This window comes from Cupressus sempervirens, chromosome 1 (assembly GCF_028749045.1).
Source record: "Cupressus sempervirens isolate cs-2001-9-10 chromosome 1, ASM2874904v1, whole genome shotgun sequence".
Classification (NCBI taxonomy): Eukaryota; Viridiplantae; Streptophyta; class Pinopsida; order Cupressales; family Cupressaceae; genus Cupressus; species Cupressus sempervirens.
In genome coordinates, this window is record NC_143118.1 from 265,791,838 (window position 1) to 265,817,982 (window position 26,145).

Sequence of the window (26,145 nt, forward strand, 5' to 3'; positions counted from 1 at the left end):
TGAGGCCAATATTATTTTCCCTATCAAACACTCATCATGGGTAGCTAACATTGTCCCTGTTAGGAAGAAGAGTGGAGAAATTAGATTATGTGTATACTTTATGGATCTTAACCAAGCCTCGCTTAAGGATCATTATCCCCTTCCTTCCATGGAGCATATCCTATACAAGGTCAACGATTTAGAGAGGTTCTCATTCCTAGATGGATTCTTAGGTTACAATTAGGTGTTAGTCAAAGAGGCTGACAGATATAAGGCTCCTTTCACCATAAAGTGGGGCACCTATGCTTACAATAGAATGTCATTTGGGCTAACAAATGTAGGTGTCATATTTCAAAAGTCAATGGAGATGGCCTTCAAGAACATGATTGAAAGGTTTGTGTTGGTATACATTGATGATATCATAGTGTATTCAAAGGATGTAGTAGATCATTTGGGCCATCTCAAACAAGTATTCATAATATGTAGAGAGTATGGAGTATCACTAAATCTAAGCAAGTTTGTCTTTGCTACTAATCAAGGAAAATTGCTAGGACACATTGTATCCAAAGATGGTTTGACCATTGATCCTAAAAGAACTAAGGCTATTCTTGTTCTCTCTTTCCAATCACAAGAAAGGGCTGCAAAGTTTCCTTGGTAGGATAAATTTTGTGAGAAGGTTTATTCCTAATCATGTAACCATGATGAAACCCCTTTCAACTATGATTAAAAATAATATGATATTTACATGGACCAAGGAAGGGAAAGCAAGTTTTGAAGAGATCAAGGTAACTATAGCCTCAGTCCCTACTCTTATCAATCCATAATTTTGAAAAGGATTTCATTATTTATACCTTAGGAGTTGAGTGAAGCATTTTTTCTATCTTGACTCAATGAAATGACAAGAATGAAGAATAGCTCATTGCCTTCTTCAATGAAGGGCTTAAGGAGTATGAAGACAAGTATAGTTATATGGAGAAGCAAGCCCTTGTAGTCATAAGTTCTTTGAAGAATTTTACGAACCTTCTATCACACAACAAGATCCACTTATTGGTCCCTCATGCAAGTGTTAAAGACTTTCTTTTGAGCAAGGATATTAGCTACAAAAGAGCAGGCTAGATCGCCAAAGTGATGGAGTATGGTGTAGACATTCAGATCACCAAGTTGGTAAGAGGGAAAGGATTGTACAAGTATATGATCTCATCTCACAAATCAAATTAGGAAGTTGTTATGGTATGATAGAACAACAAGATGCAAGAGATGAGAATTCAAGGAATTGGATAGATGACATCATGATTTTCTTGTCAGGAATTAGATATCCTTAGGGATTGGATAGGGAAAAAGGAAGGTAGTTGAGATTCTAGTCCATTTTGTATGCCATTTTTTATGGTATCCTATTTAGGAAGGACTTCAATGGAACTTTGTTAAGGTGCATTGATACAGATCAAGTTGATAGAATGATTAGGTTGCTTCATGATGGTCCTGATGGTGGCCATTTTTTAGTAAGAACAATTTCCATGAAGATAATGAGGGCAAGATATTATTAGCCATCCTTATTCCATGGTTGCCATAGGTATGTCAGAAAATATGAAAAGTGTGCTTTATTTTCAAGTAAGCAAAGGCTTGCAAGCCTCCCACCTCATCCCATTCAAGTAGATCATTTTTTTTTCTCAATGGGGGTTAGATTTCATAGGCCCCATCAATCCTCCTTATAGTTCTAGTCATAAATGGATTCTAGTTGCTATAGATTGTTTTACTAGGTGGACGGAGGAAATTGCATTAAAAGATGCTATAGAGAATTCAGTTGTTAAATTCTTAGATGGAGTCATCCCAAGGTTTGGTGCCCCTTCCACCATAATTTTAGACAATGCAAAATCATTTATAGGGGCTCAAATTTGTGCATGGGCAATAGACCATGGTATTTATTTGAGCACATCTTCTAATTACTATCCCCAAGGTAATGGTTTGGCTGAGTCCTCCAACAAAAAATTGATCAAGATCATAAAAAGGACTATAGAAGATAACCAAAGGTGTTGACATCAAAAGTTAAGAATAGACCTTTGGGCTGATAGAATAACACCTAAAAGGGTTATTGGAAACTCACCTTTCATGTTGGTGTATGGTAGGGAAGCTAGGCTTCCTATCTCATTGAAGTTTCCATCCCTAGAATCAGCTCATTAGTTGGAACTAATTGAGAATGATGTTATGTCTATTAGAATAGTAGAATTGATGAAGCTAGAAGATAGATACACCAAGCCATGAAAACCTTGGAAGCACACCAACAATAGATGAGGAAGAGCTTTGATAAAAAGGCTAAGTTCAAAATTTTTAGAGAGGGTGATCTTGTGTTAAAATGAGATGCAAACAGGGAAAAACCAGGGAGGCATTTGAAATTTGATGCACTATGGAGTGATCCCTATGTGATTATTAGTTGCAAGTAGGCCAATGTTTTCCAGTTAAGTAGGCATAATGGTGAAATCTTGCCTATTCCAATCAATAGAATATAGTTGAAGACCTATTTCTGATAGAAATAAGCATTTCATGTATATAGTTAAGTTTGTTTTTTTTTTTTAGTTCTTTCTTATTTTCCAAGAAGTTATAGGAACAAGTTGTCTCTCTATGAGATGGCCATATTTTGAAGCTTTGAAGTCTTGTAGAGGTTGTAGAGGATTATTTCCTGGTTTATAGTTGTAGAGAGCAGTTCTGAGGTTTTATTGGGCATGTTGCACTGTAATTTTAGGGTTTTGCTGGGTAGATCTTCATAATTTTTATGACTATGTTTCCCAATGGATGCACAAGCCACTGGTCCATGCATAGAAGGCTTGCATCCCCCCTAAGTTGCTAGAATTGTTGGCTAAATTCACCTTCCAGCCAAAATGAAGACATTTGAATTCAAATTGAATAACATTCACATATATTTAAATATTAAAATATTAGGGCACACAAAATAATATTTTATGACCTTAGGTTATATCTTTTCCTAAGTAATTTGGCATTTTAAAAAAAAATTGGGCCCACATTTCATCTATCGTCTAATGCAAATGGATCGAGGGTTGTCACTTTTTCCCTGTCAGAAAATACAATCCTTTTTGTCATAGTGAGAAAGTGACATGTTTCCATGTAGCTCCACACGTCGATTTCCTTGGTTAGTGTAGTCATTAGTTGATTCAACTTCTCCATCATCAAATCAAGATCATTCGAGTGTTTTCACTTTCTTACTTTCTCAAGATGAGAGGACTTCAAATTAATTGAGAAAGTGAGTGATCAAAATGTGGTAGGTGAGTCTTGTTTCTTTTGGGGGTTGTAGGTGAAGTGGACCAAGTGTCAGATGAGGTAGCATGGGGCCACATTTCCTATTGGTTGTTGCACTAACAAGATTAATGCATGTTTAGGAGCCATCATATGTGATATGATCCATGGTTGTCATTTTGTCACTTTTCAAAGAATAAAGGTATTTATTTCATGTGATAAAGCAATAGGCATCCATATGTACAACTAGCCTACAGTTCAAGAGAGTTAGCCACAAATAGTTAAAATGAGACACTGGCAGTGATAGTTAGTGTTTTCCATCCATGGTGAATGTAAAGTTTAATAGGAAAAAAGTGATGGGGGTTTTATTGACAAAGTGGTCAAATGCGTGAAGACTTCATGAGCTAGAAAAACAAAATAACATTACTAGTCCACATGTCTCAACTTGCTTGCCTAACCAGTTAACCGGCTGACTTATCCCATTTGTTGAGCTAGGAATCGAAGAAGATAGGGTTTTCTCATGTGATCTAATCTTTTGGTTGATCCTAACTACCCCAGAGTTATTGATGTGCTAAAAATGATGCAAAGGTATTCCTTCCACTACCTAATTGACCATTTTGATGGTTCTAGCATTGATTAGCACCATTTCTTTCACTTCAGGGTTTCTTCCATGCTAGGTTTCCATGATTTTCATGCTTATGTAAGTGTACCAAATCAAATCTATTGTTTAGATTGCCTTGATTGTTCTCTAAACACTTAATGACAATAGTTGTGGAGTAACTTCAAGAAGAAATATCTCAATTATGCTTGAGCTATAAAAGCAAAGTTGTAACTCTTTCTTATGGTCGACTCTTCTTTGTTTTCTCTAATATTGCTCTACAAATTCAATGTAAATTCCCTTTTCCTTTGGACCTAATGACATTCTACCTTATCTCTTTTAGCCATTGATGTACTTTACAAGATCTATTTGCCTCAATTCAATGATTTGTGGCTATCTACAATTTGCATGATTGTATCTCTTTTGACCTATGAATGATATATAAGTGAATTCTCTTCTTCCTTGTGTTATTCATTTTGGTTGTCTGATCTACATGTGATTGTTGGATTTAAACAACTATGAATCTATATATATTTGATGTCATAATAGTTCAAGTGTTCATGTATGGGTAGAGATTGGTTTGAATACTCTATTTTGGTGCATCACCCACTTAGGATAGATTAGATTAATGATTCGATGCATGCCTTCTCCCCTTTTCCTCTCCAAGTGTAGCTAGGTTCATCTTGATAGCAAAGGAATTTGACTTTCTTCGAAGACTCAACCTTTTAGTTCAAGTCCCACAACTTGGAGGTTGTTTCTATGTTTCACAAGGTTCTCCTTAGGTAATAACTTTGGACAAGGGTGCAAACTTTTGTGACAACAGTATATTACAATAAAAATTATTGTGGATATTGATTATGAATTACATGAGATTATTTGTATTACCTATATGCATTTGATATAAGATCTGATGTTATGGGAGTATTGCAAGGATTTTGATGAGTAGGTTGACACATATTGATGATACTAAGCTAAAAATATACACTATTGATGTTGTTGGTAGAATGGCCAACATATCTTTCTTATATGGTTGTTTAAGAGGTACCAAAAAAATTCATGATGAAAGGCCTACATAGTACCTTGATTAGTTAACTTGTGTAATTTATAGATTTTTTTCTTTACTACATGAAAATAAAATAGAGGATTTGCATCCTTTTACTATATTGTGAATTGGAAAAATTTTACCTTCTGATTATGGTGTAGAATATGGGTACGCCTAAGGGAAATAAAGAGGGTGGTCCTCTTTCCCATGACTCACCACTACATTATAAGTTTTGGCCAAAGCAAATCATTCATGAGGTTGATATAAATAAACCTAGAAAGAGTTATTGACACAATAATTCTATAGTAACAAACTCTCTGAAATATCTTGGTTGTATGCATTGCATTCTTATGGTAGGTATTACATATGAGCATATCAGGATGCATCGAGATACCACCAACCTTTTTGTTCATACTTCTCTAGGTTGCTAAGAAGTGAAAAGTTGAGAGTTGCACTAGTAGGTAGAATCCAAAAGAAGTGTGAGGATTTATGGTTGGGTGGGAAAGTGCCTCAATTATAATTTATGTATTTTATCTACCTAGTAGTGATGAATACATGACGAGAAGGCCATACATCACATCTTGTGCTTCTGTCTGGATTAAGAACACATGCATGGATATGAATGCTTGTTTATGTTAAGGTATAACTTTTTTTTGACTTATAATTTCTCTTTGAAATATTGTGGTGACAAGATTTTCATGAGGGCCTAGGTCACATAAATGGGAAAAGTGGACCTAGTAATCTTTATAGGTGATTGGCGAGCATGCCTAAATGATCTAATTACTAAGTGAGAACATTATATTATATGGTACATATGACTAATTCATTTCAATTACTTGTAACCAAGTTATGATCTAAAGATGAGTTAAGAAATTGTAACTTTAATGATAATGATGTCTCTTGGTATGTAAATTACAATATTTTCGCATTGAGATACTAACATTGTGAACGAACTAAAAGTATTGCAAGTGTATCTGTATGAGTATAACAAGAAGTAGATATGAAGCATCTACCAATGGAATAAAATCCATGAGATACCAAGGTATGGTAAGGAATAACATGTATGTGTGTGCTCCCTTGTGATTTTTAGATAATATGCAACTTAAATTTGGAAATCATCGAGATAAGGATATATTTCATTTGATTTATGATATAACATGGATCGATATTTTGATGTTGTTCCTATGAATGTAACAACTTGGGAATGAAACACCAAAAATAATGGGGGGATATTGTTGGAGAGAGTTAGCCTAACCTTGGAATTCAGACACTCACATGGAAAATGGTCTTTAAAATAGTATTCATAAATGGGTTTGTTTTCTTCTTTGATTGAGTTTATGTGTATCAATATCATCCTTAAAAAGCTTGTGTGTGTTAAATGCATTTAGATCACCATTAGATTTCAATTAAGGAAATTAAAATTCTTTTTTACTTAAGTAGATGAAAGTAAATAACATAAGTTATTTCATAACTATTAATTGTATGAAATTATTGACTTTCCTTGGATATGATTATGAAGTTAAATTGTTGCATTGAGGATGATGCTTTTTCTAAGGGGGGAACAATGTCACAATCCATATTTCTTATGTTTCCACATAGATTAATGTTAGAAAATTTATTTAAAAATGAAATAATGTTGATTAAAAAATTTAATTTATATTATGGACTAGAAATATTTTTTAGTGCGACCACTTGTCATTGTCGATAGTTGAAGATTAGGACAAATCTTTAAATTTGATCATAATCAATACCTTTTTTGGAAGGTGTTAAAGAAAGGATTTTTTGTCCCTCTAAAACCACTCTTTTCTATCTTTCTTTATGTTTTTAATATTAATGCTATTCTTTTTTCCCCTTACTCCTGGATGTTGTTTCCTAGAATCACTTGTTAGAGCTTTCCTATGATTGATAGAGAGAAAAAGATAATTGAAAGAAAAAAGAAACTTTCTTAAATAAAATATTTAGTATGGGAAAAGAGTGGCCCTTTTAAGGGGAGATTCTACTCCGTTTATGGTAGGCTGGGAGATTGAGAATAGTGTTGTGCATAGGTTGAATAAATCACATAGGACTAAACAAGGCACTAGAAGGAAAAGAGACTTCCTATAGAGTTCTTAAGAAACTCAATTTTATCCAAGTTCTTACTACTATTAAAATCTTTCTTAGACACATGCTTAGAATTATTTTTGTATGCTTCTAGCATTATATATAATATGGGTGGTTGAATGATGTGTGTTAATTAGTCTTCTATCTGTATGTTCATTCTTCCATAAATGGCCACCTATGAAAGCATTAGAGTAATAATAACTATTAGAATAGACTTTATTTTTAATTACAATATAAAATTCTCCTTCAAAACTAACTCTGAGCTTGATCCAATGTGATCTTGTCTTTGTTACTTATGATAATTGCACCCAAATTGCAAAATGGTGTGTTTGTGTGTGGGATTTCAACCCTCAAGAGCCATTTTGTGCATGTCCTCATTGCATTATTTAAATGCTATATTAATTTGCAATTGAGCTACTAAGAACACATAGTTGTTGGATTTAAATCCTTGAACCACTAAGGGAAGAAGTTCAATTAGTCAATGATAGCTGACCTCATATATTTTATCTGGTAATGAGTTGTGAGTGTAGTCACACCTTGGGTTATTGGAGACGTATCTTGGATAATTAGTTCTATTGGAATGATCAATATGGAGACTTCTCTTTCATATGCTTTGGTTTTTCTAAGCTTATAACATATTGTTAGTTTAGCATCAGGTAAGTGAGGCATTTTTAATAGATAGAGTTTTTAGCATAATTTATTTAAATCACCCAACTAGTTGCATATGGGTTATAGTGCACACAAGATTCCAGATATTTTCTTAGAGAGGAATAAGTTGCTTGATAAAACAGATGGAAACAAAATAATAGAAAGCTTTTGGGAGATCTACCACAGTATTTTTTTCTCACAAAATTGTAGCCATTTTGTCACAATATTAAACTGTAGAAGTTGAGAAAAACCAACTTCACAGTTTGTTAAGAATACATATATGCAAATAACCTATTGTTGAAAGGAAACCAAAAAAAGAAAAAGTGCAGCTTGGAAATCTCAACTGAGTGAGAGAAAAATGTATTCCAAGATAATGAAAAAGAAAAAATAAGAGTTAAAACTAGTTGGGTGATTTTCCTACTAGAGTTCAAACTAGTAGCATATGGGTTTTATTGCACACATAGGATTCCAGATATTTTCTTAGAGAGGAATAAGTTGCTTGATAGAATAGATGGAAACAAAATAATAGAAAGCTTTTGGGAGATCTATCATAGTATTTTTTTCTCACAAAATTGTAGTCATTTTGTCACAATATTAAATTGTAGAAGTTGAGAAAAACCAACTTCACAATTCATCAAGAATACCTATATTCAAATAACCTGTTATTGAAAGGAAACCAAAGAGGGAAAAAGTGTACCTCGAAAATCTCAACCAAGTGAGAGAAAAATGTATTCCAAGATAATGAAAAAGAAAAAATAAGAGTTCAAACTTAAAGGTGAATGAAACCCTAAAAAGGGAAAAGAAACTAGTTTGCACAATATAATTAATATAAATATTAATTATATGCACATTAGAGATAGCTTAAGTAAACTAGAGTAAGAAAAAACTTAATTAATTAAATCAAGATGATCTAACTAATAAGCGTAAATAAATAATTACTTTAACACCCCATAGAAGTTGAGAAAAACCAACTTCACAATTTTCCATGAACACCTACATGCAAATAACATGTTGCTGAAAGGAAACCAAAGAGGGAAAAAATGCAACTTGGAAATCTCAACTAAGTGAGAGAAAAATGCATTCGAAAATAATGAAAAAGAAAAACAAGAGTTCAACCTTAAAGGTGAATAAAACCCTAAAAAGGGAAAAGAAATTAGGTTGCACAATATAATTAATATAAAATATTGATTATATGCACCTAAGAGATAGCTTAAGTAAACTAGAGTAATAAATAACTTAATTAATTAAATCAAGATGATCTAATTAATAATCATAAATAAATAATTACTCTAACACCCCCCTTAAGTGAAGCTTAGGAGGTAAGATAACCTAGCAAAGCTATGAAAGAAATAATATGGGTCTCGGCAACAAGGCCTAATAAGATACCCAAAATAAGGAAATCTTTGTAAATCGGAGACAAATGAGAAAACCCAATGGGAAAAAATCCTCTCCAAAAAGAGATAGAAAAAACATGCTAAAAAAACATGAAGGAAGGAACGCCTCAACAAGACCCCCCAAGGACAACTTCTGTAACCCCAAGCATAGGCCACAACTAAAGATAGTGTGGTGATGCAAAAGATTTGGTGTAGATGTCAACAACCTAAGTATTAGTGGGAATATACTCCAAAGAGAGAACACCATCTTGAATCTGCTGACAAATGAAATGTCTATGAAGCTCAATGTGTTTAGTGTGCTGATGCTCCATTGGATTGTGGGAAATATGAATAGCACTCTGATTATCACACCACAGAATAGTGGGATGATTAGGAGGAAAACCAAACTCAGTCATCAACTGCCGAAGCCATAAAATCTCCTAACTAGCATGCACTGCTGATCTATACTCATCCTCTATAGATGAAAGTGCACAAGCATGATGCTTCTTGCATGACCAGGTGATAGGACTAGAGCCAAGACAAAAGACAAAGCCTGAAGTAGACTTCTGATCATCAGCATCACCAGCCCAATTTGAGTCAGTGAACCCAAAAATGTGAGGAGTCCCTAATGTGTAATGAATGTCATACATAAGTGTGCCCTGAATGTATCTCAAAATACACTTGGTAGCTTGCCAATGACTCTCATGAAGTTCATGTGAAAATTGAGAGACAAGACCAACTGCAAAGGAGAGATCAAGATGAGTATGTGTCAGGTATAATAAGCTACCAACCAACTAAATACAATGTAGGATCTATTGAAGGTGAAGTGCAAGAGGTAGACAAAGTAACACTCGACTAAAAAGGTGTGAGAGAAGGCTTGCAATCAAGCATGTCAAAGTGTTCAAGCATGTCAAGAGCATACTTCTATTGGTAAAAAAAGATCCCAACAGAGGACTAAACAAATTATAGACTAAGAAAGTAGTGTAACAGACCAAGATCAGTCATCTCAAATTGTTCCATCAATGCTTGTTGAACATTCTAAAGCATAGAGGATGAGCTACCTATGAGAAGAAGATCATTAACATATAGCACAAGGATCAAAACCTGAGCCTCAAGATGATGAATGTATACTATAGGATTAGAATGGCAATGTGTGAAGCCTGTAGAAAGTAGAAAGGAGTCCATCTTCTCATACCAAGCTCGAGGGGCTTATTTGAGACCATACAATGAGTGTCAAAATCTACAAACCAAGGAGGAATCCTACACAAATCCCTAAGATTGCTCCATGTAAATCTCTTTAGTAAGATCATTGGAATGCACTCTTCACATCCATCTGAAAAATGGGCCATCCCTAAGAAGCTACGAGTAATAAGAAGGTGAATAGAGTTCATCTTGATGATAGGGGAAAATGTCTCAGTGTAATCAATACCCTCAACTTGTGAAAATCCCTTCACAAAAAGACATGCCTTGTACTTATCAATAGAACCATTAGTAGCAAACTTAGTATGATATAACTATTTGCATCACAATAGCTTTCTTCCCTTAGGAAGAGAACATAGATCCCAAGTATGATTCTTCATCAAAGAAGAATACTCCTCCTTCATGGAACTACCCCACTTTGAATGTCTTGTGGCTACTACAAATTTCTAAGGATCATCACAAATAGCATGACTAAGAAGACTAGAACCCAAAGTATGAGACTAGGTGTGGTGGGAAGAGGAAGGGTCACCAACTAGAGATCCTGCAACCTCAACTGTAACACGAGCCCATTTAGGCATCTATGGAGGATCCTATGGTAGAGGTAAATGGGGATCACCAAGATCATCATCCTCATCATCTATAAAATAGATTGGAAAGGATGAGGAAGTAGTGGTAACTAAAGTAGACTCTAGAGACAGGGAATCTATTACAAGAAGGTGCTCATCAAACTAGACATCTCATTTAAATAGGACCTATCTAGAATCAAGATCAAACAACCTATATGCCTTAACATCCTCAAAATGGCCAACAAAAATGAGTTATCATCTCTTCTGCTCCATTTTTCTCCTTTGAGCATCAGGTACAAATGGCCATGCTTCACTACCAAAAACTCAGAATGAAGATACATCAGGCTTCACTTGAGACCAAGCCTCCTCAGGAGTCATATGTCAAACTTCCTTGTGAAGCATCTGATTTTGAATATAGTTGGCATAATTGACTGCATCTACCCAAAAGGATGAATCCATGGACCTAGACTGTATCATACAATTAGCCATCTCCCAAAGTGTTATGTTCTTTCTCTCTTCCACACCATTCTACTAAGGGGTGTAGGGCACTGAAGACTAATGTTGAAGACCATGTTCAGAGAAAAAATCCCTAAAACCTTGGTTTACATACTCCCCCCATTACTTGTGCATATCCACCTAATAGAAAGACTAGAATGCTTCTCCACAAATGTCTTGAAGACTCAAAATGAATTAAAGACATTAGACTTGTACTTCAAAAAGTACACCCATGTGTGCCTAGAGAAGTCATCAATGAAAGTAAGAACATATATGGCATTGGAAAAAGAGGTGGCAAATGAGATGAGGTCACTATGAATCAACTCCAATGGTGCCAAAGCATGAGTAGCTTGTCCATGTGGAAAAGGATCCCTATGTTTTTTTCCAAGAGCACAACCTTGACAAACACCATATGTGCAAGAAATTTGGGGAAGCCCAAGAACAAGAGCCTATGTACTCATCTACTGAAGATATCTATAATTGGCATGGCCTAAACGCTCATGACAAAGCCTGCTTACTAACTCTGCATGTGCCACAAGATAGGAACATGTTCCATTAGAAGACTCCAATCCATCGAATCTGTATAGGTGAGATGTAAAGTCAACACTCCCAGTAGTCACAATCAACTCAAAATCATGTAAGTCCCAAATAACCACATCATATGATGATAACTCAACTATCTTACAAGAGCTAGAATGGAAAATCTAATAAATAGACAATAGGTTCACCAAGATGTCAAGGACAAAAAGAACATCCTAAAGAGAACCCCCAACTAATACAACAGAACTAGAACCCAAGACTAAAAGATGTGATAAGTTACCAATAGCAATATATGAAGTAGCACAAGGAGCAAGTAAGGTGACCAACTGCTAAGTGTGATTCATATGGTGAGAGGTACCAAAATCAAGAATCCAATTAGGCCCAAAAGTTAGTGCTTGTGTAGTAAGAGTGTGACCTTTCCCTACAAGGGGGGATGAAGACTTACGAGCAGAAATGTGATGCTCCTACATGGCTTCCTCTAAAGCCTCCAAACATTTTCAACACCTGGAAACGAGATGTCAATACTTTCCACAAAAATGGTAGGTCTCAACTAATTTCTTCTTAGTCTTGGAGGAAGACTCAGTAGACTTCAATGAAGATTTACCCTTGGAAGGGTTAGTTGGACATTTAGGATCAGTTTTTAGTGTATCTTTCTTCAGTTTGGCTTTCAGTTTTGGTTTCCCCTGAGAAGACTGAGCAACCAATGCTTGGTTGGAAGAGCTAGAAGCATCCACATGTTGAATCTTTGTCTGTTCTTGTGTTAATCGATTACAGAATGTCTCAAAAGAAGGCATTTGATGTTTTTTGCCCAAAGCATCCATAGTGGAGTAGAAAGTAGAAGAAAAGATCTAATACTATCCTTGCAACTTTAAGAGTATCAAAAACATGCACTCATCATTTGTCTTGTTTTTCCCACATCCCTGCAAAACTGAATGCAAAGATTTGAACTTCATCAAGAAGTCCTCAATGGTGGGAAAGCTAGTAGGTGTCAAAGAAGTCAACTCTGAATCAAGCTATAGCACTCAAAACTCATTCACTATGCCAAAAAAGTTGTAAAACTTGGTCCAAATAGCCTGAGGAGTGGTCAAACCATCTAGGTGAAACAAGAGGCTATTAGAGATGTCCAGTGCAATCAAATTCATGGCTTCATCCATTTTTCTTTTGTGTTGAAGAACCTCAAATAGGTGTTGCAGGATAGGTTAATTTTTATCTAGACATGACCATAAGCCACGTGACATAAGAAGTTATGTCATGTGTGATTTTCAATTGTGGTATTTGTGTGGTGTCAGTCAGGCCACAAAGGGATCCAACATTGACAGAAGAAGATGGAAGTAGAAGGGTGATTTCTAAATTAAATTATAGAAAGGAAAATGCACCCCCCCCCCCCCCCCCCCCAACAAAGTATAAACTTACCCATCGCAAACCAAAGAAACAACTAAGGAAAGCACAAAAACTTAGAAGAATACCTAGATGTCAGATGCAGAGAGGGAGGAAACTGAAGCCTCTACTTCAACACCAAAAATAGGAGCTCAAATGGCTAAGTCATAAAATGAAACTAAGATCATCATCTCTAGCTCAGAACTAGCTTTTTGATGCTTCTTTTAGATTGAGAAAAGACCTCTCTATGCTCAAGTTATGGCCAAAAAACCAAGTGCTCCTCCAAAGAATGAGCTCTATAGAAAATTTTGGACACTGGAAAAAATTTGACGGTCGTATGGCCATCAAATGACCATCCACTCGAGAAAAAAATCTGGTAGTTAGAAAGATGATGTCACTATCAAAAAGATGATGTCACCCCTACAGTGCTAGGAAAAAGGTTGGTCACCAATTTGTTGATGTCACCTACTAGGTTGTTGATGGTAGTGGCCAGCAAGATGACAAGGTGGTGGAGGTGGTGACTAGGCGGCAGGCGATGGTGGCAATGGTTGTCGGTCGGGGTTGTGCTAGTGGCACCAGTAGGATGGTGGTGAGGCATAGGCTAGGCCACAGTGGCTTGTTGGCAGTAGTGGGGTGTTAGCTGAGCATAGGCAATGCACTGGTGGCACGTAGGTGACGCACTAGTGGCTGGCCGACAGAGCTACCAAAAAAGGTTTTTAAAATGTTTTTTAAATCTGTATGGCCTCAGGAATCCAAAATAAAAAAAATTGAAACACTACTGTGGTCGAAATCGATGAATTTTATTAGAATTTTGACTATATCAGGCCTTTTGAGCATAATAGCGGCATCTATTTTTGCCCAAACTGCATGAGAAAAAGTGCCTACTCCAGATTGAAGAGAACAAACCATGAAAATCTAGGTTTTTCATCTTCATATTATCACGACTTCAAGATCTCTAGACCAAGCAATATCAGAGAAGCTCTGATACCATGTAGAAGTTGAGAAAAACCAACTTCATAGTTTGCCAAGAACACTTGCATGCAAATAACCTATTGCTGAAAGGAAACCAAAGAGGGAAAAAGTGTAGCTTGGAAATCTCAACGGAGTGAGAGCAAAATATATTCCAAAATAATGAAAAAGAAAAAACAAGAGTTCAACCTTAAAGGTGAATGAAACCCTAAAAAGGGAAAATAAACTAGGTTGCACAATATAATTAATATAAAATATTAATTATATGCACCTAAGAAATAGCTTAAGTAAACTAGAGTAATAAACAACTTAATTAATTAAATCAAGACGATCTAATTAATAAGTGTAAATAAATAATTTCTCTAACATAAACTAGGTAGAAGTTGTCCAAGAAATAGTAAATGATATAGCAATGAGTTATAGCCTCACTTAAGAAAAAGTTTTGAATTAAAGAAAAATAGAAGTCAAGTGTTGTTATTGGGTCAATGCAAGAAGTTGGGTCTCACTTTTGGGCAAAAAGTGGAAGTGTTTTTCCTATTTTTGAAAAATGTTGTCAATTAATGTCAAAATTAGAGGCATATAGAGATTGAATATAAAAAAACTTCAAGAATAAAAATTTTAGTGTTCGAAATCTATTTTTTGAATATGTAATTTATTTGTGTACCCATATGATAGATTTTTTTTTGGTATAGATCTCTAAAAACTACTTTTTCAAAATGTCTGTTTCAGGACCATACCAAGCTCATGTACAAACACCATAGTTTGACACAAATAAATGAATTTTCATAAATCCTTTTAAAGGGAGTTACCTAATACACCTAAGATTGATGACAATATTTTTTCTTAATTTTTTTATTAAATAATTTTTTATTATTAATTATTAATTGGCTATAAAGGTAAATTTTAAAACCTCTTGCGTACGGACACCATAATTTGATCAAAATTTCTCTTTTTTTCAAAAAAAAAAAATTAACCTCAAAATAATTGTATGTAGATTGATGACATATAAATTAATTTAAGAAAATTTATAAAATAAAAAAGTTATTAAAGTTTTAGTGAATGTCACTTTTTTTAATTTTTAAGAGATAGTTTTGATTAATAAATAATGAAAAAATAGCAAATAAACTAATAACACTATAAAATTTACATTTTTGAAATCAAAACAGTAAGACCTATAATGGGTTTTTGTTTCATCAAAAAATTCAATGGGGACGACCATATAAAAATTACAACAATCCCTGAAATTGTTGATTAAATGCCTTAGAAAAAAAATGGTTCATAAAAGCATGGCTTGGTGGGATCAAGCCTATGCCATGCCTTTCCCCAAGGCAAAACCCATTCAAAAGTCATGGTCATTCCAAATTCTTGCTCATGTTTCAAGAATTGAGCACCCAATTTGTAATTCAAAAATCGGGTGCCCGATTGCATGTTAACTGTTGTAAGAATTAGGTACCCGATTGTTTAAAAATTAGGTACCTAATTCTTTTTTAAATGGGTACCCGTTTTATAAGTAGGTACCTGATTTTAAAAGAATTAGGTACTCAATTTTTAAAAAATTGGGTACCTGATTCTAATATATCTGTTGGGCCCCAAAAGCTGCCCCATAGGTCAACTTTCAATGATTGAAATGATTGAATAATAGTTTCAATCTGCAACAATGAATTCTATCATAGTTATTCTATTTTCTTGTCTTCTTCTAAAATTTGCAATCTATTGATTCAAATTCAAAACTGGTGCAAACATGAGATCAAAACAACGAAGAAAGAAGAAAACAAAAGTTCTAACAAATGAGAAGATTGCAACAAATAAAGAGAATGAAGTACGACATCAATGAGAGAGAAGACAAAGACTTGAATAATGTTTCAAAGGAGAAATACATTGAAGATACCACGATGGATGAAGAGGCTAAAGAAGAGAACCCAATACAAGGAAATTTAGGTGCACATTCTAATCATACATTCAATACAAGTGTCTCTCCAAACCCTCGATTTTTTTCTCGTGATGAAATTGGTAATTTTTTAGAAGCAGGTTATGATTTAAATGATTTAGATTTTCTTCATGAGAATAAATTGTCAAATGATCATTGCACAAAAAACTCCAATGGAAATGTGTGCCTCAAAAGAAATACCAAGAAAAACTGAAAATGAGATTCAAATCCCAAATAACAGTAAAAATGAAATGTCAATTGAAAATAAAAATTCCATGAATGTAGACATAGAAACACCAACTACTGAACAAACATGTCAAAATGATAGTAAAGTTTCTAAACATAATTTTCATATTCCTAATGATGTGCTAGATAATCTTGAGGGATTAGTTTCACGAAGACAAATTAGGACACATGCTAATAGATTATATAGACATTTTTTTATAATAAGAAATTTGGGTTTCAATGTCAGTTGATGTTGCAACTAATTAAAATGTCTTAAATGTGAAAAGTAATGAGAAGGTTAGGAATGTATGCAAAACCCAAGAATAAAAATGAGTCTTTAAAACAAGTTGTATCCACTATTGCTAGTGCCTTTGATGTTATCGAAAAGAGAAGTCTCTCTAAAGATAAGAATGCAACACGATGAGAAATAACAACAGCTTTAGTTAACAAATCAACAATTAACAAAAGATTGATTAGCAACATAAGTGGATATCTTAATGTGAATTGTAAGACTTTAGAAAGAGCTGTAAAGAGAGGGTTAACTTTGAATGTGATCCAGCAAATATTTTGTGGACTTCTAGTGGTAGACTCCCAAGATGTGATATGAAACTTATTAGTGAAGTCAAAAGTTTGGTTGAAAATTTTTGGCATGATAATACAAGAGTATCACCTAATTCAAGAGATGTTCTTAAATTGATAATTGGGTCAAAAATACGTAATCTACATCCTAAACACCTTTTGGACATGATTTAAACTAAATTGTTTAGAAAATTTGTAGATGGTAAGGTATTAAATATTACCATTAGTCAAAGATCTTTTGAAAAGTGTAAACCATGGTATGCAAGGATTAATAACGAAAGAAACACATGTTTTTTTAAAACTTGAATATTCAATTTCATTACCATTATGATGTATTTCGATCTATATGTGGTACCATGCATAGTAACGAAATGTTGCAGGAATGTGGTATAAAAATACCACCTTAAACTATAAAAGATTTCATATCAAATTTGTTTTGTAAGCCACCTAATGATCAATACTTTCTTTTCAATGCATGTCTTTATGGTACATGTGATATTTACGGTAATCTTTCTTTGTTAGATGAATGTTTGCATGAAAATGCTTTGACTACTTTTGGACAACAATTAGTTGAGGTAAAAAAATTCAAAACTATTGAATATCCATTAAGGATGGGAAGATTGGAATAAGGTGTGATCTAGTTACAGATAAAGTTAGTTGTCATGCATTTATGGATGAGTTTAAGAGTGTGATCATACCAAAATATGTTAAACACTCTCAATGTGCTAGATGGCTTAATGGACAATTTTGCAAATGTAAGAATACATTTCCAATTGGTACTATACTTTTAGTTGTTGACTTTGCAAATAACTACACACTTGCACCATAAGAAGAGGTACAACCACAATATTACAATTCAGTGCAAGTAACAGTTCATGTTCATATAGTTTATAGCCATGCACCTAATAGTACAGAGGAGGATCAAAAAATATTGAGAGTGTACCATTTTTATATGAGTGATAATAAACTCCATTCATCTAAGTTTGTCCAATATTGTATCAAGTTTTTTTATGATAATTTAAAAGAATGACAAATTCAAATGACACAACATTGGATATGGTCAAATAATTGTACAGGACAATTCAAAAATGCTAGAATGTTCTATTGGTTGAGTAGGACACATAGGCAAACTAACATCCAACATGTGTGGAGTTTTTTTTACACTAATTACAACCTCCTAGGAACCATTATGACCCACTATGAGCCTTTATAGCATATTAGTCATTTTAGGACACCGTTTAGAGGTCTAATGTGCCTTAATGAGTCATATGTTCTAAGGGGACATTAGGGATTTTTAGGACCCATTAGTACACATCAGGTCTCATTATGACACATTAGGGTCCATTCACACACATTAGGACCCATTAGACCCCATTAAAACCTCTTATAACATATTAACCATTGCAAGACATAGTAATGTGTCCTAAGTGGTCCTAATATCCCACAACAAATCACAATTGGTCCTATGTGGTACTATGTCCAAATGCATTATAATAGTTCCTAAGTGGTTGTAATCAGTCCTAATGTTTCCTCTTTGATTTTAAGTGGTCTTAATATATCATAAATGGTCATAATTGGTTCTTAGTGGTCCTAGGACATCTTAGGGCCTATTAGGGCCCCTTAGAACACATTAACTATAGTAGGACACACAAATGGGATGTTAATTATTCTAATGTATCATAAGGGGTCATAATGGATTGTAAGTGGCCCCAGGACCCATTACAAAACCTTAGAATATATTAGGACCAATTAGGACACATTAAAACTACCTCAATTGGTTATTTAATTACATAGGTAAATATATTTAAGAAAATGTAACAACTTGATAAGACATCAAGTGTCTTGTCTAGAAAAATAGGCATTCTAGCCAAAGTGACAATTGATGAGAAAATGTGTGAAAGGAAGGGTATCATCCATCATTTCATTAAAAAAATCTTCAATCTTTACCTCAATTTTATAAATTTGAATTTTTAGGATGAAAAATATTTATAATAGTAGGTCAATTTTATTTGTATGAATCTCAATGCATAAATTTGATGTGATATTTATCCAATAATATTTTTGATATTAGTATTAATGTTCTATAAATAGTTAAAATTATTATTCATGTACCATATATACTTATAAAATGTGGCATATGGTCATGAATAAAATATTTTGCAATAAATAAAATGGTTTGAATACTTAAAACATGATTTAACATAATAATATATACTACATACACTAGCATGATAAGAAGTCATAAAATAATAGTACATGGTTTAGCATGTCATAACATGATCTATGAAGTCAAAAAATACATATAATACAGTTAATTATCCTACTACAAAGTGTATCAAAATAAACAATATGTGTCATAAAAACACAATCTAAAAGTGCCAACAAGACCTAATCTATCTGATCAAATGTCCTCTTTACTCCACACGAAGAGGACTTAGATGGATCATCTTGTGTAATATGAGTTGTCTCATCATGTGGGACACCCTATGAGGTAGATGGATCATGTTGTGTAATATGAGGCACATCTCATCATGTACATGCTTAATTGAAATGGGTTCCAAAATCTAGCTTACAAATAAATTAAATATTCACTACATAATAAAATAAATACCACATGAGATGGGTGTCCCTCTATAATGGGAGGAGGTGCACTATGAAAGCTATCGAATGCGGTAGTGGTGAGGTCTTGTAATTTACAATACATACATTTTTAAAATTTGATAAAGAGCATAATGAACTATGTATGTACATAAATCAAAATATTGACCTCAAAGGATGACGTAGGTACCTCCATCTGGCTTAGTCTCATACTGTCAACAACACTTATGGTGACATAGTCCTAAAATTATGGATACATAAATGTTGAGTCAAAATTATATATACATGAATAATTACAAATTACATAAACTAAAAAGTACATAATTTGTACACTACATTTTTAATACGCTATAAAAACATGTATGTATGTATATATATATATATATATATATATATCATACCTGAGTAGTAGCCAATGTCACAGATGTGTCTAAAGGTACGCTAGCATGATGATCAAAAATGAAGTCGAAAATAAACTATATCAAGGCCTATATGGATGAGTACGATCCATCTCCTATTCGTAAAATCAAAACACATAAAATATATACATAAGTCAAAATTGTTTAGATTATAAGTTAATAACAATATACATACATAAAAATAGTACAAATTATTTGTCTTCAATCAAAAGTTCATACCGTATGTATTTGAGGTTGTGCCTCAGTGGTAACTGGATCAAGACGTATACTAACATCAAACTGTGTAGCAACTGAAAATCCCTACAAAATTAGATAAAAAGAACATATGAGCACATGTTATTAAATTTCAGTTTGAATGTACATTTTTATAGTATAATTCAAAGTGCATACTGTATGAGGGATGCCAACATCTGTAGGTCTCAAAAAGAGACTATACTACCTCCTAGGAGGAACAGTGTCATCCATCCTCTGTTATTTCAAAAGTACAAATTAATATGGTTAATACAATTACACATGTATGTAGAAAGTAAATAATTATGTACTTTATATTTAAATTTTAATTAAAATTTTACTTGTTGCTCTTGACTATCTCTGGGGTCTCCCTGCATGAGGTCAACAAATGATGAGACATCAATCTCATCACTACCATCACCTTGGGCAGCATATGTGTCATCATCAAAATCAGCACCCTCAGCATAATGGTCATCATGCACTACATCAGCATCACTTTGGGGGCCTTTGCATATGCCTCCACAACTAGTACAAATATGTCCAAGTGGATGAACATGTGTCACCTATGTCCACTACTATACTAAATTGCCTAAAAGGGCACTCAAAGAGGTAAGAGCAGATGAAACTACTCAATGATGGTGTGGAGCTGGTGCAACGAATGCAGGAAGAGGTAAAAGGGGTTGAGGTCACCTACATTTCTCATTCTATCACTCAGCTTTGCCCAGGTCTATCCTAAGGCATCCCTCCACCAACCCCCTGAAATGATTTCATATCAAAATAATTGGGTTTCAAACCTAATTCAAACTTAGCCCATAGCTTCCTAAGGAAGTACATGGGCACCTCATGATTAGCATGTGGTGGATGGTCAAATACCATCCACCACCACTCCCAAAAGTGTGTTGCTATGTGTGGATGTGTGCACCATCTAATAGAAATACAAGGCTTCCTCTCGTTAATCTCCTCACCTATCCTAGGGTTTACAAAATAGCTTTTAAAATTTCCTTTACCTATTTTGAGGTTATGGACCTCTCTATATGATGAGCCATTTGAATAGAAGGCGCACATGTTTTGCCTTCATAATCTAAATGAATCAATATCTTAATCCAAATGCTCTATAGACTAAACAATGCCTTGCATGCTATCTGCAAGGCATAGTAGGTGAGGACAGGTGGGGTTGGTGCCTGATAGCCTCAATATCTTGTATGAGGTCATTAAGGTTACACCTCATGCTTTCTCGCAAATCATCTACGGTGGGTGGTGGAGGAGGATTAGGTGGTCATAGAGGTGGGGATGGAGGTGGAGGTGGAGATGGAGGGGTTGGAGGCAGGGGTGGGGGAGTGGGAGGGGGTGGCAGTGGGTCCATCAAATATAATCTACATATAAGTTTAAACAACATAAAAAATGACAAAATTACTATTTAATAAAATTTAAATCTAAAATATCAATTATATTAATGTGCAGATCTTTAAAACCATATCAATTAAATAAATAAAGTTAAACACTTAAGTAAACTTCAATGTTAAGGCTAATTGAACATTATACTAAATTTAAGTCTAATCATAAAATAATACTCCAAAAAACTATATTAACAAATCAAATATATAAATCTAATTTTAATGTTAGATACAAACTTGTTTTTGTCTATGCAAGTTCAAGGGAACATGTTTTTGATATTAAGGAAAAGGATGTGAAAGTGCCCAATAGTTTAATCGTTGTTTTGTTAGATTATGATCTAGATCCTAAATGGAATTACTTATGAAATATTGTAGTGATTTTTTTATTATTAATATTTTATATTGAATGTTAGAGCAATTATATTCCTATTCTATTTAGTTTTTAAAGTCTTGTTGAAAAAAATATTACAGTTATATGTTTATGTACTAGACCCCTATCTGACCATTAAGGATGATTTAGACAAACCATGTGTGATTAAGGATAGAAAAAAGAACAATGATGACGATGATGATTTTAATCAATTCTTTAGTATTGTATAGAAGAATGACTACTTATGTTAGGAGTTCCCATTTTATTAGATGCATCCAAGGAGAAATCAAGGACTCGCTTCTAGGTAATTTCATCAATAATGAACATATAGATGTTACCATTACTAGAAACATATCTCTCGGGTATGATTAGTTGTCATGATGAGTCAAATAAGAATAACAAGTCTATGTCTAGGAAAGACTCACAGTGTTGCTTGAAGAGATTAATATGATGATTTGAGTTCTAAGTTACAATGTGTTGATCAGAGACTAGTTTTTCTAGTGATGATGGATCAATTATGTAATATTTTTTGGTGCTAACTAAGTGAAGTTTCGAGTACTTGTATGTGTATCTCAAGATAGAAAGCTTCATGATTTTTATTTGTGCATGATATTTTTATTTAAAGATAGATATGTCTTTTTCATGTTCATGATGAACAGTGTAGAGTTTCTTTTGGATTATGAGATAGAGATGTGTTTTTTGTTGATGTGGTATTTCACAATGCTTACTTATGTTTCTTAATTGTATCTTGTTATTAATATGAGAAAATAATGATATTTTTTCTTGGATTCAAAAGGTCTCTTGGGGTGTGTTGATGTATTATTGCCTGACTCAGTTAGCTATCATGTTGGATTAGATCATAAGTATGATTGATAGATTGTGACATACTAGAGATCATATATGTGGGTCCTAACTATGTCTTAGTTTACATATCTTGGGTAAAATTGATTATTGTAGTTCATTTTTTTAAAATTAATATGATGGTTAAGATCAACCTTTTTTATGTTAATTGCATGTATATAAAGATGAAATTATTTTTTAATGTTACAAGAAAATGGTGATGTTATGAGTGTATGAGATACAAAGGTGTGTAAGAATGTCATACTAAAGATTGATCTAAGAGGTATGACTAGAATACATATTGAAATTTGGAGAGTTGATAACTTATTTAGACTTGTATTAGCATATCATAGATGCTATCAGTTAGTCCATGTAATTCAATGGATTTTTGTCCATAATGGATTGTTGTTTGTTCTAGGGTTGTTTCCCTCAAAATTGTTTCCCTTTTCTATATTCAAGTAGCTAGATCAATTTTTATGAACACTTATTTTGTGACACTAGGGAATTGTATTCTCATTATGGATTATATGTTCATCTCAGGATCAAACAAAGTTTAGTAATGTTACCTTTGTTGGCTTGAAATCTTGGTAATGAATGGGTTAGAAAGGTTATAAAATCTAATAGAATCATACAAACTCATAGCTAAAGTTGTAATGAATGTAGACTTCATCACAAGTTGAATGAGTAATGGAGAATTATTAAATATACTTAATTTAATAGTCTAATAGAGGAAGTTTGTAGTTGGTATAGTTTTAGTGTCTCAAAATATCAATGTACCAAATCTAGTATTTAACTTAAGACAATTATATCTATTAAATAACTACATTAATAAATGAATTTTCATACACAATCCATTTCATTATTTAGAACTAATTATTAATAACATATATTCTCAAAATAATATTATTCATATTATCCATAATATTTCTTCAACCCAATTTGAAATCATTAAATATAGTTTTCAAACTTAGGATTAAGATTACTTTCCATTATACCTACTATTATGGTTACCTAGCTAGGGATCAAGTGTTAGGTTTAAGATTTGAAGTTACAATTACAATTAGCATTTAACATTTAGGATTAAGTTTATTAACATGATTAGGGTTAGGCTTAGAATTAAGTTTGTCGATTTTAATTATATAATTTGGTTAAAATTTTAATTGGTGCTAGGGTTAGGTTAGAATTATGATGAGAGTAAGATTTACATCAAGGTTAATACTATGTTTATGGTTAGTGTGTAGTTTTATTTAAAAAGATATGGTTTTAACGTAAGGCCGCACATTATGTAATGCCCAGCCAAGGGATCCAAAGAACTAACCTAAAGTTTTACTAAGAAAGCAATAACATGTACAATAATTTACATTAAAAACATAAGAGATTACATTCCTTAATGAGCACATTTACATTTCATTTTTAAATAATTATACTAGAAGTAAAATAAATAACACATCCACATGAAAGAATAACTGCAAGTTCAATCCATTTAAATAATATACATTTGTTTCGAATGCCACTTGGCATTAATTCGGAATGTACAATCATCCACTATACATGTCATAGGGTATGAAAGGCTAAAAGAATATACATTTATAAAATAATTTACATCATCCATTTTCAATCCATGAAACAAAGTACAATACAATAAGTGAAATCATTAAATATTAAGTTTTGCATTTGGATTCCTTGGTGGGGTGTTACGCGATTAAATACTTAGTTATATTTTTAGGGTTTTATTGTACAGTTATGGTTAGGTCGAGATTAAAGACCTACAAATATATAGTTAGTTTTACTTTCTTTGTTATATGGTTTACAAACTAATCTAAAATTAATCACTATTTGTTTCAAATAAATATAAAATATTGAATGTAATTACATGTTTAAAAAATGAATTTACATCTATCTAATCATTCAACATTATAATTTACATATTAAATACATTTCAAAACATCTAAAATAATAATTTTTAAATGAACATCTATGAAACTATTATTTAAATTAACAGATATAATAATCTAAAGATAATAATGTTATTAATGAAAATTTACAATTTTATGTACATATTAAAACTTTTTTTAAAAAATAATAAATTGATAGTATACAAAACGTAAAACTGAAACCAATTAAATAAAATAGTACAAAACAAAATAAAATACCTAGTATGTCAGAAAATAGCAGCAAGGGGGTTGGTAGAAGTCAAAAATGGGCTCTTGTATTGCTCTAAAATCGGGCTCACATTTTGTAAATGGTAAAAATGACACCAAAAATGCCAAGAATGGGGGGGATTTGTAGTTTTTAAAATTGGACACCTGATTTTCAAGACGTTCAGGCACCCGATCCACATTTCAAAAATCAGGCGCTCAATTTTTGAAATGTGGATTGGGTGCCCGAAGTGAGATTTCAATATCAGGTAGCCGATTCTAATCAAATTAGGTACCTATTTCTAAGAGGTCCAATTTTGTGGATTTGACTTCCGCAGAATTGTGACCCAACTTTGTGCTCTTACCCTATTGGTTGATTTAATATTTTAATGGAAATATTACCTAGGTGAATTCAAAAATGATTGATAAGTTAGATCCTCTATTTCTTGAATAAGAAATATATGCTTATGTTTTTATTCTTCCAAGATGTAATGCTCAAGTTGAATGAACTTCTTGAATTAGAAGATGTTGACCTTAGCAGCTAGATGTCAATATTCCTTATCATATGAAATGGGGACTATCTTTCTTTACCATGAACCTAGTTGTCATAAGATGGCATCACCATTGAGAATTATTAAAATTGTATGATCAAAAAAGAGATTCTTAGAGTTAAAATTGGTTGTGCCTTCTTACTTTGTTATGTCAAACTATGGTTAACATTATGGAGTGGTGATTCTATTAAATTTTGATTGAATTTAGTGTTTACCACTGGTGGATTTATTGAGATGTTGTTATCTATTTTTACTAAAATTTTACAAAGAGAGTGATTGTTTTCATTTTTTATACCTACAATGGGCATATTGTCATATGTAGTGTATATGAGTTGGATGTTGGTTTAAGTATAGTTGGTGTTTCATGCACCTTTAAAATTTGTAATGATGAGATGTGTGGATTAAAATAATGGTACTCAATTACTTCTTATGCTTATTTGTAATAGGGGAATTATGGTTTCTATTGCTTTATCACATCTTGAACTACTCCATTTGTCTTATATGACATATTCATGTTAGGCTTTTGGGATACTGTTAATGAGATATGTTCAATGCTATAATCATGTTTCTTAATGATTCAAAGATATAAGTGGTATTCCACACAATTCCATTACTCCTCTTAGTTTTTCTTATTTAGACTTCCTCATTGTTGAATTGGGTATCTTTCATATTAGGAAAGATTTTGGGGAAGCTTAATAGCTTCATGTTAGGATGGTAAAGCACTCCTACAATATTCTCAC